Raw genomic sequence first — 13,808 nt, 5'->3', positions numbered from 1 at the left:
GGAAGGCATTTAGAATGCTTAGAGTCAATTGGATCACTAGCTTTCAAGCACACATATTCTCTTTGCAGAAAGGTGAATTTTTTAAACACTACCTGGTAAATATTAAGCTAGGTTTTCAGGTGCAGAATGCAAAATTTAAAGCTAAGTTGGTAGTTTTTTATTTTTATTTTTGAATAAGAATAGAGTAAAATACATCAAGAGTATTAAAAATGATTGATCTTGAAATCTGAACAATGTGAGACCAAGAATAGATATATTCTCTTCTTTTTAACATTGGTTTAATTATAAAAACATAATACTTTTACTTGCACATAAAGGTATATGAAACAGCCATTGGTTTAACTTAAATACCTACTCCTTTACAATGTCCTATTTACCTGAGAAATAGCAGTGGTATATAAACATTAAAGTAGTGAAAAAAAAATAATGCACTGATATTAAAAATACTGAAAATAAATCACTTGACTCATAATATACTGCCTTTTTCTCATCAGTAGTTCTTCAATGTTTTAAATTTGTGCTTATTAAAATAAAAAGTAATATTGAAAACAGTGATTATCACTATCACTAAGTTTTTGGATTCTTTTTAATTAAAGCAGTTTTATACCTTTCCTTGAGGGAAAAAAAAAAGCAGGGGTGCATAAAATAGTCTGAATAATAGCTTCCTAATAGCTGAATTATTCTTAAATACCTTTCTTGACTATCTTTTTGACTTCCCCCTCCCCACACCTTTCTTTCTGTCAAAGTATGCCTGTGGGATCTAGGAAATCACTAACACCATTAATGATTGATAACAATGAAGTAGACTGTCAATTATCTCCTAATCATTTTCTTCCTTGCTAGTTTATCCCTTGTTTCATTTGAGTAGTTCAAGTGTGGATAAGATGTTGTACTTCATAGAGGTCTCTGATTGCCTTTTAAAGTTCTATTTGCTTAAAACTTTAGAGCACTAGTCATCTTATTAAAAAAGCAAGCATTGTAAAGTTAAAAGATAAAATAAAATTTAAAAATTAAAAAAAAAAAGCAAGCATTGAACTAGTAACATAAAATGCACCATTTCATTGCATTTTATTTTGCCTCTTTGAAGAGTTTATGCAAATGCAAATAACTCCAGTAAGTCATCATAACGAAATCGGAGTTTGTTTACCAAGGAGAATTCCTCCAGTTTTGGCAGAAGAGTCTTCACAGAGTGTCAGTGATTACCCTGTGAATGTTCCACAGTCCAATGTCTGGCACTCTCATATTGCAACATTGAAAACTTGACTTGTCAGTTTCCCAATGATGGATTTATCTATAGGTACAGATTCACATTAACCATGTCCAAGGACTGATAACAGTGTCAGAAGGTGCTGTAAACCAGAATCCTGTGAAACTCTATACAGACCATATTTTCTTCCTGAAGGTAGGCCCACAGGGGAAGCCAGGTTATAAAAGGAGTTTGTTGTTGAATAGGGACTCAGGATTAAGCATATATAATGACTGAAGTTTTTGCATCAGGCATAAATTATGAGAACACTCAGAGTAAATTGACCACACTGCTTACATCCACGGTCTCATTGGGATTTCCTTGCCCAGAGAGTTGTTGTTACATGGACTGCAGTCTGCCAGGCTCTTCTGTCCTTGGGCTTCTCCAGGCAAGAATACTGGAGTGGGTTGCCATGCCCTCCTCCAGGGGATCTTCCCCACCAGGAGATTAAACTTGTTTCCTGTGTTTTCTGCATTGTGGGCAGATTCTTCACCCACAAATCCACCAGGGTAGCCCTGCCCAGGAAGGAGGAGACTCTCTCCTTTTATGATTGGACTGGCACTGCCAAACTCGCATCAGTGACATTGCTTTTTCAAGCGATCAACAGTGATCAGCGGCCATCCTCTTTGACAATTACCTTTAAATTTCTATGTATTTAGTTATATGATTATAAGGTCCAGCTGGCTTAGAAGCCAGTCTCTTGAAGATAGCTTACCTCTCTGCTCTATTTGTGTATGCCTTTTAAATTTAACAACAATTTTTTTACAACTTCTTTGTGAGGCTTACATCTCTTATGGCATGCTTGATTTCTGAGATATAGGGGTAGAGATTTGAGGCTTTTAGAATTTGTGCTTTCCTTCATTCATGGGTTATATAAATGTAAAGAGCTTCAAAAATATATAAAAAATATCAGAAATATCTGCTGCCTTAGAACTTTCAAGGCTATTATTGTAAAGATATTTCAGATGATATATTTTTCTGACACTTCACTAAGAAAATGAATTTGTTAAAATGAGTATTTCCTCTTTCTTAAAATATAGTAAAATATATAAAATTCCATTATTATGGAAGTAAATCAGTTTAAAATTATTACCATGTTATTCTTTTAATATGAAAATATATCTTCTGTACCTAATCTTTATATGTTGAGTGTGATTCTGACCTTGAGTGTGAAGTTGAGGAGATAATTTAATAAAATATCCTCATTTGAATTGTGGGATAACTTCTCATCTTTTAATTAGTGATTACTTATAGAAAGACTTTAATAGCTATTTGAACAACTATGAGAGTGATGTTTTTCACAGAAGACAACTGGCCAGAGACATTATACATAATGAGATATGGAAGTTATTTTCATCTATTTCTTTCTTTCTTTTTTTAATTTATATTGAGTGCCTCCTCTAGAAGTACATACTAGCTTCTAGAGCTACACTGCCTGATATGGGAGTTTCCAATTACATGTGACTATCCAGCACCTAAAGTGTGATCGTGCAAACTAAGAAAGTAAATTTTTAATTTTATTTAATTAGTAAAATAAAAATACTTGAAGCAGTATAAAAATTTTCAGTGATTATATATTGAAATGACAATGTTTTAGATATATTAGCTTAAATAAAATGCATTATTAACATAGTATTATCTGATTCTTTTTACATCTTTCATGTGTTTACTAGGATATTGAAAACCCATGATTCTATATTTCTATTGAACAGTACTGTTCTGGAGCTTCTGTGGTGAATAAATAAATATGATCCTCACTATCATGAAACATTATGTTTTATTATAAACATTAGATATGGGAGATTCCTTTTGATTATTAATGTTAACAATGAAAATTGCACCAAAAATGAGTAGCTGATGAAATAAATTGAGTTGAAAGTAACGAATATTTGAATTCTGTACTAAAAAATATTCTCTAAGAACCTATGGGATCTTAAATATATAGATGAATGAGATTTTATTCTTTCATGTAGTTCTCTTGTGGTCCACTTTATGATGGCATATTAGCCGTATTTTTGATGGAAAGAAAGTCCATTATTTTATAGAAGAGTTTGTTTAATTATTTTAATAATTCTGTGTGATAAGTATTACTTCTGTTTTACAAAAGAAGAAAGGCTTTTGAGAGATTATTCAACTTTTAAAAATTTATACAAAAGTGATGAACAGAGCAAGGAAGCAAACTGATATTATTCATTTCAAACTTCAAATCTCTCTGCTATCAAATATCAGGTCCCTTGAAGCTGAAGAGGGCCTTGCAATGCTATCTTAAGAAAATAATATTCAACTTTCAGCTTCTTTGCAGGGCACTCACACAACATAGGAAATGATTTTGACTTTTCCCAGAAAAGGAGTTCATCTTCCTCCCTTCTGAGATTGCTGGTTATCATAACCAGTTAGCCACAGTGAATCTCCTAATAATATTCTCATTTTTATTTCTCTTTGTCAAGGGCCCCTGCTATAGGCTGAATTAAGGACAGTACTAGGTACTCTTAGGTTTAGGTACTGGAAAGAATAAGTTAATGGAAGCATTTTTCTCAGTATAATCTGTCACTAGGAAAAGCATCTAAACCAAAGAACTGAGTCACAAATTCCAGAATGCTGATAGTGCAGATAGATACTGATGACCTCATGAAAGCAGACTCTTTCAATCCAGACCAGGAAAACAAAATTTAATTACCTGATACGAAAATAAGTTATGGGTGAAGATGCTCAAAAGGCACAAACTTCCAGTTATAAGATAAATATGTGCTTAAAAAATAAAGCATAAAATAAGTAATTCAATGATGACTAATATTCTACTTAATTCTTAAATGAATTTATGAAAAATATTTTCTAATCTTAATTTAAAATTTCCAATACAGAATTTTCAATTTAAACTCCGTACTTATATAAACTAAAATCAAATCCCTCAGATTTCAGAAAAAAAAATTTTAGGAAAGATCTTTATATAAATAAATCATCAGAAAAACAAAATAATGCTCTGGAAAATAATGTCATATACTTATTAGTCTAACAAACTCTTCAAAACAATAGTTAATTATTACAAAAAAGTTTCTGTATTAGGCACCTTTATTTTTCATAGCTATATTGTTATTTTTATAGATCGAGTAAGAAGCTATTCTCCTTTTCACCAGGACAAAGTTGAATAAATCAGTGCTGTAACTGACCTGGCCACAGATCTTATTTATTTATTTAATTATAACAAAAGTCCTTTACTGAAGAATAGGTATTATTCTTCCCACATGGTCAAATGAAATAAAATATCAGATTAATGAAATTCAATTAGAAAGATCAATTAACAAAGTTATGTGTGCATTAGAGAGGACTTAAACCAAGTCATAACTATAAAACCTCTTCCACCCTAAGACACACTAACAATAAATGATGCCACGCTGCCTCATCTCCTCATCAAAGAAATGAACCGGTGAACATTTCCTGTAATTGGCTAATTCTCTAACAAAAACATCATTCACTAATTTTGAAGTATTAATGTTTGATTTTATGGTGTATATTTTGTAAATGCATTTTCTTTTTAAAATGCTTTTATTCCTGAGGTTTCTTTTTACATTAGGTAACTCAGAAAAAAGGCTTATCAAAGTTTGTGAGTTGAGATAAATCATAAAAACAAGTTTCTGTTTGGGTTTGTGGATTAGTCTCATTGAAGGAAAACGTGGATATTTTCACAACCATGTTAAAAGAAGATAGGCATTTAACATTGGAGAAAAATAAGGAAAAAAAAACCTGTTTTCACTTCCTAAAGAAAAGCTTTTCAATCGAGCAGAGGAATCTCACCATAATTAAAATCAGGCAGGTAAATACAGTTGCATTTTTAAATTGCATCCATCTTTCACTAAAAAACAAAACTACTTCTCACTGGCCTTTATATGGGACCACTATAGATAAGAAAGCCTTCCTCAGAGATCAATGCAAAGAAATAGAGGAAAATAACAGAATGGGAAAGACTAGAGATCTCTTCAAGAAAATTAGAGATACCAAGGGAATATTTCATGCAAAGATGGGTTCGAAAAAGGACAGAAATGGTATGGACCTAACAGAAGCAGATGATATTAAGAAGAGATGGCAAGAATACACAGAAGAACTGTACAAAAAAGATCTTCATGACCCAGATAATCACGATGGTGTGATCACTGACCTAGAGCCAGACATCCTGGAATGTGAAGTAAAGTGGGCCTTGGAAAGCATCACTACGAACAAAGCTAGTGGAGGTGATGAAATTCCAGTTGAGCTCTTTCAATTCCTGAAAGATGATGCTGTGAAAGTGCTGCACTCAATATGCCAGCAAATTTGGAAAACTCAGCAGTGGCCACAGGACTGGAAAAGGTCAGTTTTCATTCCAATCCCAAAGAAAGGCAATGACAAAGAATGCTCAACTGTTACTGCTACTGCTAAGTCACTTCAGTTGTGTCCGACTCTGTGCAACCCCATAGATGGCAGCCCACCAGGCTCCCCTGTTCCTGGGATTCTCCAGGCAAAAACACTGGAGTGGGTTGCCATTTCCTTCTCCAATGCATGAAAATGAAAAGTGAAAGTCAATTCGCTCAGTCCTGTCTGACTCTTAGTGACCCCATGGACTGCAGCCCACCAGGCTCCACCATCCATGGGATTTTCTAGGCAAGAGTACTGGAGTGGGGTGCCATTGCCTTCTCTGAAGAATGCTCAAACTACCGCACAATTGCACTCATCTCACATGCTAGTAAAGTAATGCTCAAAATTCTCCAAGCCAGGCTTCAGCAGTACGTGAACCATGAACTTCCTGATGTTCAAGCTGGTTTTAGAAAAGGCAAAGGAACCAGAGATCAAATTGCCAACATCCGCTGGATCATGAAAAAAGCAAGAGAGTTCCAGAAAAACATCTATTTCTGCTTTATTGACTAAGCCAAAGCCTTTGACTGCGTGGATCACAAGAAACTGGAAAATTCTGAAAGAGATGGGAATACCAGACCACCTGACCTGCCTCTTGAGAAATCTGTATGCAGGTCAGGAAGCAACAGTTAGAACTGGACATGGAACAACAGACTGGTTCCAAGTAGGAAAAGGAGTCTGTCAAGGCTGTATATTGTCACCCTGCTTATTTAACTTATATGCAGAGTACATCATGAGAAACACTGGACTGGAAGAAGCACAAGTTGGAATCAAGATTTCTGGGAGAAATATCAATAACCTCAGATATGTAGATGACACCACCTTTATGGCAGAAAGTGAAGAGAAACTAAAAAGCCTCTTGATGAAAGTGAAAGTGGAGAGTGAAAACATTGGCTTAAAGCTCAACATTCAGAAAACAGATCATGGCATCCGGTCCCATCACTTCATGGGAAATAGATGGGGAAACAGTGGAAACAGTGTCAGACTTTATTTTTTGGGGCTCCAAAATCACTGCAGATGTTGACTGCAGCCATGAAATTAAAAGACGCTTACTCCTTGGAAGGAAAGTTATGACCAACCTAAATAGCATATTCAAAAGCAAAGGCATTACTTTGCCAACAAAGGTCCATCTAGTCAAGGCTATGGTTTTTCCTGTGGTCATGTATGGATATGAGAGTTGGACTGTGAAGAAAGCCGAGAGCCAAAGAATTGATGCTTTTGAACTGTGGTGTTGGAGAAGACTCTTGAGAGTCCCTGGCACTGTAAGGAGATCCAACCAGTCCATTCTAGAGGAGATCAGTCCTGGGCATGCTTTGGAAGGAATGATGCTAAGGCTGAAACTCCAGTACTTTGGCCACCTCATGCGAAGAGTTGACTCATTGGAAAAGACTCTGATCCTGGGAGGGATTGGGGGCATGAGGAGAAGGGGACAACAGAGGATGAGATGGCTGGATGGCATCACTGATTCGATGGACGTGAGTCTGAGTGAAGTCCGGGAGTTGGTGATGGACAGGGAGGCCTGGCATATTGCTGTTCATGGACACGAGTCCGACAAAGAGTCGGACACGACTGAGCGACTGAGCTGAACTGAATTGATAGATAAGCATTTGAAAACAGACATGTGTTGTAAACTTGTTCAATATCATCACCATCTCAGAACATAGATCTTAATGTGTCTTTTTAATTTTATTTTATTTTTAAACTTTACATAATTGTATTAGTTTTGCCAAATATCAAAATGAATCCGCCACAGGTATACATGTGTTCCCCATCCTGAACCCTCCTCCCTCCTCCCTCCCCATACCATCCCTCTGGGTCGTCTCAGTGCACCAGCCCCAAGCATCCAGTATCGTGCATCGAACCTGGACTGGCAACTCGTTTCATACATGATATTTTACATGTTTCAATGCCATTCTCCCAAATCTCCCCATCCTCTCCCTCTCCCACAGAGTCCATAAGACTGTTCTATACATCAGTGTCTCTTTTGCTGTCTCGTACACAGGGTTATTGTTACCATCTTTCTAAATTCCATATATATGCGTTAGTATACTGTATTGGTGTTTTTCTTTCTGGCTTACTTCACTCTGTATAATAGGCTCCAGTTTCATCCACCTCATTAGAACTGATTCAAATGCATTCTTTTTAATGGCTGAGTAATACTCCATTGTGTATATGTACCACTGCTTTCTTATCCATTCATCTGCTGATGGACATCTAGGTTGCTTCCATGTCCTGGCTATTATAAATTAATGTGTCTTTTTAATCTCAGATTACAAATAAACTCAAGCTCTTTTGTTAAATGTAATGACTTGGAACTAATTCAATAAGTTAAAATCCTTTTCAGTAGATACTAATGAAAGATCCATGTCTTTCAGTCTATTTTGTGATTATATGTAGCAAATGAAATACACTGTAGCAAATTTTGCCTAGTGTTCAGGTGGAAAATATAATATCTGCTAGAATGCAATGTGGGAGAAGGCAATGGTAACCCACTCTAGTACTCTTGCCTGGAAAATCCCATGGACGGAGGAGCCTTGTAGGCTGCAGTCCATGCGGTCACTAAGAGTCGGACACGTCTGAGCGACTTCACTTTCACTTTTCATTTTCATGCATTGGAGAAGGAAATGGCAACCCACTCCAGTGTTCTTGCTTGGAGAATCCCAGGGATGGCGGAGCCTGGTGGGCTGCTGTCTATGGGGTCACACAGAGTCAGACACGACCAACATGACTTAGCAGCAGCAGCAGCAGCAGCATAATGCAATGTAAGGCATCTCAGATGACCAGGGTCATGTAGTTCCACAAGGTGAAAATTTCTTAGTATTTGCCCCTTTACAAGTATGACTGTTTCTTACTTAGCTAAGACCCTTTATTACTAAGAGGAAGAGATGGTGATTATTCTGCCGAATTACAGACATTTGTGCTGAGTGAGAAAAGATATGCTGAGGACATCAAATCTCCATGTTGTTTTTTTTACAGTGTAAATAGCAATGCTGTGTAATTTCTTTTCAATGATAGGGATAGTTTTTTCTTTATGTTCTTACATTAGCCAAATTTAAAATCCACATATGTGAATCAATAAAAGCTTCAAGTGAATATCATAGTTCTGAAAATATTTAATGAAGATGGAGGGAGACCACATGGCGATGGAACCAGATGCTTAAGAAGTAGAACAAGAAGAAAAAGGAGCACTTTCTAGAAAGTTACATTTATAAACATCCATGACTCAGAAACCCAAATAAATGACAGTTAATAAACTTTCCAATTTTAAAAAAGTTCAAATTCTTCTTAAATTTAGTGAAACTAAATATAGCAAATACTTTTATCAGTTCAATATTATTACTGCCAAATATTCAATTAAATATCCAAATGAACTTGAAAGCTAATTAAGAAGAATAGTAATATTATTTATGTATTTTCAAGAAATGTTCCTGTGCTGTACTGTAGGTTTGAAAATGCCTCTTCCACAGTCCACTGTTAGAAGAAGGTCATAGGAAATAAAAATCTTGAAAGACAACTGAAATAGTGCCAAACTATATAAAAGAAATTGACCAGCATACGTAGGGGTCCCATTTATAGAGCTACACAGCAGCTGTGGGGTGTAGAGACAAATAAGATAGACTTTCTAAGCTCAGGAAGACACATTAAAGACAGTAAATAGCAATTTAAAATGAATCATTAACATTAATTTTTAATATTCTCTGCTCATAATGAAACAAAAAATACAAAGGATATGGGTAATAATAATAATGATACAGAAATCACTATATGATTAGCTACCATAAGTGAACATTATCAAAAATATAAGAGGAAGAAGAAATTGTTTTTCTTCAGTGTGAATAAATGGTTATCATCTTTCTTGGGTGTGCAACAATCCTAGACTTCTCCAGGAAGATGATCTCAGATTACCTATCACAACACTACTTCCATGGACATGATAGAATTACGATGAATGAAGAATGATGCATTCTAGAGGACAATTGTCATTCTTGTTTATGTGCAACACTTTATATGGTACTGGGCTTAGCTTGGGGGCAACTTTGAGCTACAACCAGAATAATATTAAAGACATGTGGGAAGCAAAGTCCTCTATGTCAAGAAGAATCCTCCACATGGGGATTTCATCCCTTTCAAGCACTCACTTCCTTTGGGAGAGTTGGGTGGTGTGGGGTTGGGGTGAGAAACTGTGAGTGCTGAATCTTCCAAAGAGTTAGTGAAGTCGCTCAGTTGTGTCCGACTCTTTGCAACCCCGTGGACTGTAGCCCACTAGGCTCCTCCGTCTATGGGATTCTCCAGGCAAGAATACTGGAGTGGGTTGCCATTTCCAATTGCTTGTCTTGTATTCATCTCTAAGGCAGTCACTATGCTTGTGAATTAAAAGCCCACTGTGTCTCATGAGTGCTATTGCCACCCTTGAACCTGGTGATGAGGTTTTATGACCAACATAGATCTGGCAGGCTTGAGAAGAAGATGGCAGCATTTCATGTAGGTACAATAGTATACATTTTATACTATAAGATGGCAAGGGTAGAGATGCATTAGCATGATGGAACAAGAATTTAGCTGGAGTGGAATGGTTGTGTACCCACATTACACATTAACTAGATCCCCTTAGAAGACACAGGATGGAGCAAGAATTTGGCTGGAGTGGAATGGTTATGAAATCATATCACAGCTATCCAAATGAGAAAATGTCAGGTGGAGGGGAGAGAAGGGGCTGAAGGAGTGGGTGGAGGATGGGATGTGTGTGGGAGAGTATAGGAAGAGGACCCAGAGTTACAGAGCAACGAAAATGTATGGTGAGTTTGAAGAATGATATTATAAGAAAATTGATTGTGGTTAAATGGCAAAGCCTTTTTATTGGATGATGTGGGTATCTGTTCTGAGGTCATTAAGTGGGAATTTTTTCTGGTGATCTTTTGATATAATGAGTAAATAAAGATGTCTTTTTTCCTCTATTATTTCTAGATTTCAACATGAATGATTCTGAAGCTTCCAAGACAAATTAGCTAGAATTTTTATTTTTGTTCTTTAGTCCAGAAATGACAATTTAATGCAATACTAGGATGCCATTTGAAATACTCCCCTTCCACTTGAATGTCTGTAACTCCTAATTTTTAAAATTATTTATGAAGTATTGAAGGTTAAAAGAAGGTTTTAAGATTCTAACAAATAATTGAAAATAAGGGAAAGTCTGGGTTATGAATGGGGCTTATCCCAGTGATTACCAAACACATGCTTATAAATCATTAGAGACTGCTGCTCTGAGATTTCTTCTTTGATGATAAATAGATGTGTTATTCATCTTGCTATAGCTACTCTAACATTTGGATTCGTTCCCACAAATCTTCTGGGTCACAGAGACATGAAACAGAAGCGAGATTTTAGTCCATCACCCATAATTAATTAGCCGTCTTTGGAGGAAGTTCTTTCAGTTCTCTGGGATTCTTTTTGTTCATCTGAAAAATGGGGGTAAGATAAGCTTTTAAAGTGAAATAATGGATATAAAAGTCCAAATTGCCTCAGCAAAGATAATATCTTACATAAAATATGATGCCTTTAGAATAATAGTTTTATCACGTTCCATATTAAAATAAAATTGATTCTACATTTTTATCCAGTGATCTACATACATGCAAACACACACATATATTATTTGACTAATCCAATTGGATGCCATTTTAAAATTAAATACATTAATTATCATGTATGAAACGAGTTGCCAGTCCAGGTTCAATGCACGATACTGGATGCTTGGGGCTGGTGCACTGGGACGACCCAGAGGGATGGTATGGGGAGTGAGGAGGGAGGAGGGTTCAGGATGGGGAACACATGTGTACCTGTGGTGGATTCATTTTGATATTTGGCAAAACTAATACAATTATGTAAAGTTTAAAAATAAAATAAAATTAAAAAAAATACATTAATTGGTTGGTTTTAAAATGTTTTTAAAAGACAAATTTTTCCTTCTTTCTTGTATATGAATTAGAGGATTTTCTCTAGGAGAACTGACATTGAGTTTAGCTGTAAATATTCAAGGCAATCATTTTTAGCTTGATGCATGAGGTTGGTTTGTATGACTGCATGCTAAGTCTCTTCATGACTCTTTGTGACCCCAAAGACTGTAGCCCGGCAGGCTCCTCTGTCCATGGTATTTTCCAGGCAAGAACACCAGAGTGGGTTGCCATGCCCTCCTCAGAGGATCTTCCTGACCCAGGGATTGAATCTGCATCTCTTAAGTCTCCTGCATTGGAAGGTGGGTTCTTTACCACCTGGGCAAGAACCTTCCCTGGTGGGTTCTAGTGCCACCTGGGAAGCCCCCAGGTTGGTTTAGTAACCAGTATATGGATTCTGAGCTGGTATTTGTTACATGTGTATGTTGTTTGTAGTAACAATCTAATATATAAAATTATAATAGGACATTATGTGATGGTGTGACTTAAGAAATTATGAAATTTATGATCAATCTGAATTTTAATTTTATGCTAACATCTTATTTTTATACAAACACCTATAATTTGTCATTTGTTCACATCTGTATTATAATCAGGAAAAGATGCTTTTTCTCAAGGCTTGTCAGTTTAAACAACTACTTACTTGGCCTGTGTCTAAAATAAGTATCCTGAAGTGCCTTCCCAATCTTGGAATGTGGGGTATTCTAGCCCATTCTCAGCTTTCCTCTCAATCCCTGAAGGCAAAGATTTCTGGTAGCTTGTTGGGGACTCCACATCTGGAAGGTGAATACAGTGCAACTGGGCATGATTCTGGAGTAGGAAATGGCAACCCACTCCAGTATTCTTGCCTGGAGAATCCCATGGACAGAGGAGGCTGGAGGGCTATGGCCCATAGGGTCACAAAGAGTTGGACCCAACTTGCTTGCATGGCCATGATTCAGGGTAAATCTGTTGTGCACGTTGTTTAGTTGTTTTAAAGACAGGACATGCTGTGTGAATTGGATGGAGTTTTGCAAGAACCAGGCTTTGTAATGGGAGACTAGTGTTTCTTGCCCAAGATAAAGAAATTGCAATATTAAAATAATTATTTCAATATCTGTGAAGGGACAGGGGCAAGGCACCATTTTGTTATAAGAGAATAAACTTATGAAAGGATTTTTATATGAATAAAAGCCATAAATAAAGATTGAAATCAACTTTTTTTTGGTCACACCATGCAGCAGGCAGAACTTTCCTGACTAGGGATCGAACCCATATCCCTGCATTGGAAGCACAAAGTCTCAACCACTGGACCACCAGGTAAGTCCTACATCAACTATTGATTGTCCAGGTGTCCAGTATAACCATATTTAGGATCAGGATTTTTAAGTAAGAAAACATGAAAACATTAAACCAACTTATGTTCAGGTTTTACCTGTTTGGCAAGATACTGCATAATATCTAACATAAGGCCAGATTTTTGTATCTTTGTACTGGGGGATGAAGGGAGCATACATTATTTGGTTTTGGTATTCCTCCATAGAAAACCTGCAGGTAGTTTATAACGTTTCACTTCAACATTTGCTCTGTTTGGGGTGAATAGAATTAAAAATATTTCTTGAAGACATATGGAATGTAGGTGTGAAGCAATTCTCACTTGATTAACACATTTCTTGACAGATTCTCAGATTGGTCAAGAAGTGGTAGCAATTTTCTGGGAACTGAGAAGCGTGTAACGTGAAGGTGATACATGTTCCTAGAGATAGTTCAGGAAAAGCCCAAGAGTTCTCTGAACTTCTCTTTAAATAACTTGAATTCCTGTCAAAAGGGCTTGACTGAAGAGAATTATTGGAAGTAGATGGTTTAAACCAACTTATGTTCAGTTAAAAAACGTTTCCCAAATCACAATTGTGATTTGCATTAATCACAAATTAATGCAAATATTAAGAAGCTAAATGGAGAGGGTGAGTTTTTCAAAAAGAGAATTTGGTAAAAAATGTTTGTCTCTGATGTGATGAGCATCGTTAATGTAACACAGTGCATTGCAACGCTTTACTCGGGAAAATAGATTGTTTTGGCTTCTGCATCTCCTGCTGTCACCCTTGTTGTACATCTGAGTCTCTGGCTTAAAAAGACAGAAGGCAGAAAAAAACCCATTTCCACCCAACAGAATATTCTGCTGCTGCTGGATATTTTAAAAATCCGTCCCTTTTTCATGAACTCTCAAATATTTGTCTGGAGTCAAATTA

Source organism: Bubalus bubalis, chromosome 7 (genome assembly GCF_019923935.1).
Source record: "Bubalus bubalis isolate 160015118507 breed Murrah chromosome 7, NDDB_SH_1, whole genome shotgun sequence".
Classification (NCBI taxonomy): Eukaryota; Metazoa; Chordata; class Mammalia; order Artiodactyla; family Bovidae; genus Bubalus; species Bubalus bubalis.
Note: the sequence above shows the minus strand (reverse complement) of the source record.